Genomic DNA, 6,976 nt, shown 5'->3' with positions numbered 1-6,976 from the left:
GGAGCAGCAGCTGGCTTGCAAGAGAAGAGAGAGGATTTAGCTTTGGGCAAAGTGACATCAAAGCAGGAAATTCACGCTCAGGAATAGACCTGGATGAGAGGACACAACAAGAACAGCCTGGAAGACCTGATGAAGCCATCATCGCCTATACTTCTTGGCGTGTCCCTTCAACACTTCAACAGCTCCACCAAACCACCACTGCCACTTAGTGATAGCTTCTTAAAGCTCAAGGGCAGAAGAAACATCATGACCACATAAAAAGAAGATTCGGAAATAACGAATTGAAGCTATTTATTCAAATTAAGGTATCAAATGACATAAAGGTAGGACATCTGAAAAGATGTGGAGAGCAGTGAGAATTCTGTGTAAGATATAAAGGTAGATATTACTTCTATTTAAAAAAGGAAAAAAACCTCTGGACTGCCACATGCTACTCACATATTGCTTTTGGCATTTTTCAGGAAACTACAGCTGTGTTTTATTAGTCAGAGTTCTCTAGAGGGACAGAACTTATATATATATATATATATATGTTACATATGTGTTATAAATGTTATATATATATGTTTATATATATATATATATAGTGGAGTTTATTAAATATTAATTTACACGATCATGAGGTCCCACAACAGGCTGTCTGCAAGCCTGAGGAGCAAGAAGAGCCAGTCCAAGTCTCAAAACTGTAGAAATTGGAGTCCGATGTTCAAGGGCAGAAGCATCCAGCATGGGAGGAAGACGTAGACTGGGAGGCTAGGCCAGTCTCGCCTTTTCATATTTTTCTGCCTGCTTTATATTCGCTGGCAGCTGATTAGATGTTGCCCGCCAGATTAAGGGTGGGTCTGCCTTCCCCAGCCCACTGACTCAAATGTTAATCTCCTTTGGCAACAGCCTCACAGACACACCCAGGATCAATACTTTACATCCTTCAATCTAATCAAGTTCACACTCAGTACTAACCATCACGTGTGTATTAGTCTTAGATGTGCAAGAATCTGACTGTTCAGTCCTATCCAGGAAACACCGGAATGACTGTGAGCCAGCTGTTTCCAGATGTTCATCTGATATGCTAAGTGACAGGGCACCTTTACCCTGCTCTTATCGTTTTGACTTCCCATCTACTCTGCTCACTCAGGGCAGCCAATGCCTGAGCTAACACAGCAGAAGAGAAAGGGAAGCTTTTGCCTTGAGATTCATGAAGATGATGTTGACCTTGAGTAATACTAACTCAAGTGGTTCCTGGGAACCCAGTTTGAGATACCTCAGCAGGGCTGTGGGCCCATGGAAGAGCATGACCAGCTGTGAGTCCTTGGGCAAATCACCTAATAACACCCCTTTACGCCAGTGTTTGTGATTGTAAAATAAGAAGAAGGGTTTGGAGTTCATGGACTCTAAGGCCTTCCGCTTCTGACTATCTATGCGTATAAGAGTCTGACAGACGGAGCAGGACTTTAGAACTGTTTTGTACTGTGAGTTACAGATGCTCTTCAAAGGAAAAAAATATTGATTCTAATGTTCTTTAGAAGCTCTGGCAGGTATAAGCAGGACATGGTATAAGGAGGACATGGTATAAGCAGGACATGCACTGGAACGTATGCTAAGTGAAAGCAGACAAATTATATTTCCTTACCTGAGCAAATATTTTCTTGCAACTGCTTATGTATGTCAAAGAAGCCCACAACTTCAGCTACACAGCTTTTTGTATCGAAAGAACTCATACTGTTTGTAGCTTTTATTTCACACTTAATTTAAAATGACTTTTAGCTCTAAAATGCCTAGAAGATTTTACTCCAGACCTTTAAGGAAATGTTTAGTTTTTATGAAAAATGACAAGTCAGTAGTTAAACTTCTCATGTCTTTGGTGCTTTGGCCCTAATAGTACTGGACAACACCATGACCACGTGGAAACATATTTTTGGAAGCAAAACTTTAATTTTATATAACGTATGCTATAGAGAGCTAAGAAAACGTAAGGACTACTTGTTTTCTTTATTTTTTTTCTTAATAAAATGGAATCCACTAGGTTGAAGACTCTTGATATCATGTTTTTGTTTTATAAATTAGAATAAAATCTAGTTGTGATCATGGTCATCAAATGGGTTTGTCTGGAAAGTTACATCTTTTTTGTGAAATGTTTTTTAAATCAAAGTAACCATAAACTGATTCATTCAGCTTTTCATTAGTTTGTTTTGTTCTTGGCTATAATACTTGTGACTCATGAAGAATTATGTTGACAAACAGGATAAATTCTACATGCATTTTATTTCCCAGTGAGCTGTATAAACTTTATTTTTGTTGAAGGTTGTATGTTAAATCAATATTACATTCTTATACTTGATTTGCTGTTTTATGTATTTTCATCAGGTGGAAAAGCTACTTTTCGTGGCTTATTTTTGTTCTTTCCCTAATTCCAACAGTAGTTGGTGTCTGGAAAAAAGAAAAAGAAAACCAAATGAGTCCTTGTCAGGTTCTGCTGACTGCTGAGTCTGGAGGGATTGCGAAGTGGTGATACGCCCAGAGGCAAACTGAACTCCTGCAGAGAGGATAAGCTGAAAGGTGAGCTTCAGGCTTGCTGAAGGGGCAAATGCTATCCACAAGTTAGAAGAAAACATCCCCTAATTTACAGTCAGCCTGCAGTGCAGAATATAGGGACCCTGCCCTCACCCCACCAGCAGCCTGTAACATCGACCACTTTCTTCCTCATCCCCTTTGTCTGGAACAAAGTGATGTCTTTTTACAGCTCCCTGTGAGGGTGTGCTCAGAATCAATCATGCACACTCAGGAACAGAGGACTTCAGGAAGGAGAGAACCCTCTGCAGAGAAACCCACCCCCTTATAACTTATGTCTCAGCCTTTTAGAGAGGAGTGGATAGGCTATGAGAAGAACCCTACATGTGAGAGCCAGCAGGGACCTCAGACAATATCTAAGTCCAGTTCTGCCTTTAACAATAGAGGAGCCAGTGATGCCATGTGGCTAACATTTAACTAAGGTGACATGACTTGCCTACTGACAAGCCTAGAACTAGAACCCAAGCCTCAGGCTCTTTTCATAAAGTTTGGAGGAAGAGAGAGGAGATGCTTCAATCTGGAGGTCTCAACAGTCATTGACCTTGGCTAGGACAGGAATAAGGTTTAACAGAGAAATATTGTAAGTGTTATCCAAAGGGGACCAGGAAAGAAAGGAAAAAGTAGAGACTCAAAGTGGAATTAACAAAGAGAGAGAGCAAGTATTGTAACCAAGGCCCAACTTATTGTCCCTAATTCTCTGAAATTGATTCCACACCTACTTACACCTTAAATCATTTCTAGAAATATTCTCAATATCTAGACCAATGAATTCCAAAAGTGGAAATTGAAAAGGATTATATTTTTACTAGATTCTCCTTCCCCTCCCAGTCTTTTTTTCCCCAATGTACTTTTATGGGAAAGATTTCTTTTTAGTATTTTGTGCCAGTTTCAAGAGTGGCATAAGGAAGTACATATACACAATCACTTCCTGAGTTTCAGTTTGGATTTACTACCATACTCTCTTCAGGGGAATGAGACTTAAGAGTTCTTTTAAAGGGTTTTACTGAATTATAATAATTGACCAAAATAAAGTTTTCATATTGTAGTGCTAGACCCATTAGTGAACTGTGAAATGAATGTGGGGAAATGTAAACTGCATGTTTTATTTTACAAGTTAAAAGGAAAATACTAAGTTTCATTATGTGTGATAAACAGAGAAATTGTTTTCTGCTTGCTTTGTTTAAATGTATTAATTATTTCTTATTTTATCTTGTATTCAAAAGAGTTTGAGCAAGAGTGCTTCAAGTAGAGAGGTCTAATCCATCCGTTTTCTCTTGTTTTTTTTTTTTTTTTTGTTACTATAAAATTATTTATTTCCTGTAGTGAAGAAAAAGGAGCAAGGGGTTAAGGAATCTATTCTTAAACAGGCATGCATTTTTCCTAGGAATTTTCCCTCTTGCAAACTCTGAAGTTTTACAGAAGAAAGTAAGGTGAAATCTTCTTTCCCCAAATGCAAGATAATGTATTAAGCAATGAGGTAAAGTAAGTGTTCATAATCATATGCTGAAAGAGAGGAGTAAACAAAATGAAAATTGATGTCACTAGGAATAATGGAAAAGTTGCTTTATTTTTAGGAAATTTGAGGAGTGATATTATTTCAATGACAGTTTGTAAGAGGTGAAGACGGATGGTCTTTTTGATTAATCAGATAATCTTTAATAAGCATTTGTCACACTATATATTGAGATCCTTTTCATATTTTTGAAAAAAATAACCACAGGAGATAATATTCCACATACTGCCTAGATGTGCATCAAATTCTTCTTTTGGGAAACACAGAATGACTACAAATTCTTGCAGCTGGATTGAGTAGATTTCTTTTTTTTTTTTTTTTTTTTATTATACTTTAAGTTCTAGGGTACATGTGCATAATGTGCAGGTTTGTTACATATGTATATTTGTGCCATGTTGGTGTGCTGCACCCATCAACTCGTCAGCACCCATCAATTCATCATTTATATCATGTATAACTCCCCAATGCAATCCCTCCCCCCTCCCCCCTCCCCCCTCCCCATGATAGGCCCCAGTGTGTGATGTTCCCCTTCCCGAGTCCAAGTGATCTCATTGTTCAGTTCCCACCTATGAGTGAGAACATGCGGTGTTTGGTTTTCTCTTCTTGTGATAGTTTGCTAAGAATGATGGTTTCCAGCTGCATCCATGTCCCTACAAAGGACGCAAACTCATCCTTTTTTATGGCTGCATAGTATTCCATGGTGTATATGTGCCACATTTTCTTAATCCAGTCTGTCACAGATGGACATTTGGGTTGATTCCAAGTCTTTGCTATTGTGAATAGTGCTGCAATAAACATACGTGTGCATGTGTCTTTGTAGCAGAATAATTTATAATCCTTTGGCTATATACCCAGTAGTGGGATGGCTGGGTCATATGGTACATCTAGTTCTAGATCCTTGAGGAATTGCCATACTGTTTTCCATAATGGTTGAACTAGTTTACAATCCCACCAACAGTGTAAAAGTGTTCCTATTTCTCCACATCCTCTCCAACACCTGTTGTTTCCTGATTTTTTAATGATTGCCATTCTAACTGGTGTGAGATGGTATCTCATTGTGGTTTTGATTTGCATTTCTCTGATGGCGAGTGATGATGAGCATTTTTTCATGTGTCTGTTGGCTGTATGAATGTCTTCTTTTGAGAAATGCCTGTTCATATCCTTTCCCCACTTTTTGATGGGGTTGTTTGTTTTTTTCTCGTATATTTGTTTGAGTTCTTTATAGATTCTGGATATTAGCCCTTTGTCAGATGAGTAGATTGCAAAAATTTTCTCCCATTCTGTAGGTTGCCTGTTCAGTCTGATGGTAGTTTCTTTTGCTGTGCAGAAGCTCTTTAGTTTAATTAGATCCCATTTGTCAATTTTTGCTTTTGCTGCCGTTGCTTTTGGTGTTTTAGACATGAAGTCCTTGCCCATGCCTATGTCCTGAATGGTACTACCTAGATTTTCTTCTAGGGTTTTTATGGTATTAGGTCTAACATTTAAGTCTCTAATCCATCTTGAATTAATCTTCGTATAAGGAGTAAGGAAAGGATCCAGTTTCAGCTTTCTACTTATGGCTAGCCAATTTTCCCAGCACCATTTATTAAATAGGGAATCCTTTCCCCATTTCTTGTTTCTCTCAGGTTTGTCAAAGATCAGATGGCTGTAGATGTGTGGTATTATTTCTGAGGACTCTGTTCTGTTCCATTGGTCTATATCTCTGTTTTGGTACCAGTACCATGCTGTTTTGGTTACTGTAGCCTTGTAGTATAGTTTGAAGTCAGGTAGCATGACGCCTCCAGCTTTGTCCTTTTGACTTAGGATTGTCTTGGCAATGCGGGCTCTTTTTTGGTTCCATATGAACTTTAAAGCAGTTTTTTCCAATTCTGTGAAGAAACTCATTGGTAGCTTGATGGGGATGGCATTGAATCTATAAATAACCTTGGGCAGTATGGTCATTTTCACGATATTGATTCTTCCTATCCATGAGCATGGTATGTTCTTCCATTTGTTTGTGTCCTCTTTGATTTCACTGAGCAGTGGTTTGTAGTTCTCCTTGAAGAGGTCCTTTACATCCCGTGTAAGTTGGATTCCTAGGTATTTGATTCTCTTTGAAGCAGTTGTGAATGGAAGTTCATTCCTGATTTGGCTCTCTGCTTGTCTGTTACTGGTGTATAAGAATGCTTGTGATTTTTGCACATTAATTTTGTATCCTGAGACTTTGCTGAAGTTGCTTATCAGCTTAAGGAGATTTTGGGCTGAGACGATGGGGTTTTCTAAATATACAATCATGTCACCTGCAAACAGGGACAATTTGACTTCTTCTTTTCCTAACTGAATACCCTTTATTTCTTTCTCTTGCCTGATTGCCCTAGCCAGATCTTCCAACACTATGTTGAATAGGAGTGGTGAGAGAGGGCATCCCTGTCTTGTGCCAGTTTTCAAAGGGAATTTTTCCAGTTTTTGCCCATTCACTATGATATTAGCTGTGGGTTTGTCATAAATAGCTCTTATTATTTTGAGGTACATTCCATCAATACCGAATTTATTGAGCGTTTTTAGCATGAAGGGCTGTTGAATTTTGTCAAAAGCCTTTTCTGCATCTATTGAGATAATCATGTGGTTCTTGTCTTTGGTTGTGTTTATATGCTGGATTATGTTTATGGATTTGTGAATGTTGAACCAGCCTTGCATCCCAGGGATGAAGGCCACTTGATCATGGTGGATAAGCTTTTTGATGTGCTGCTGAATCTGGTTTGCCAGTATTTTATTGAGAATTTTTGCATCGATGTTCATCAGGGATATTGGTCTAAAATTCTCTTTTTTTGTTGTGTCTCTGCCAGGCTTTGGTATCAGGATGATGTTGGCCTCATAAAATGAGTTAGGGAGGATTCCCTCTTTTTCTATTGATTG

The sequence above is a fragment of the Rhinopithecus roxellana genome, chromosome 1, assembly GCF_007565055.1.
Source record: "Rhinopithecus roxellana isolate Shanxi Qingling chromosome 1, ASM756505v1, whole genome shotgun sequence".
In the NCBI taxonomy this organism is placed as follows: domain Eukaryota; kingdom Metazoa; phylum Chordata; class Mammalia; order Primates; family Cercopithecidae; genus Rhinopithecus; species Rhinopithecus roxellana.
This window is presented reverse-complemented; position numbering follows the sequence as displayed.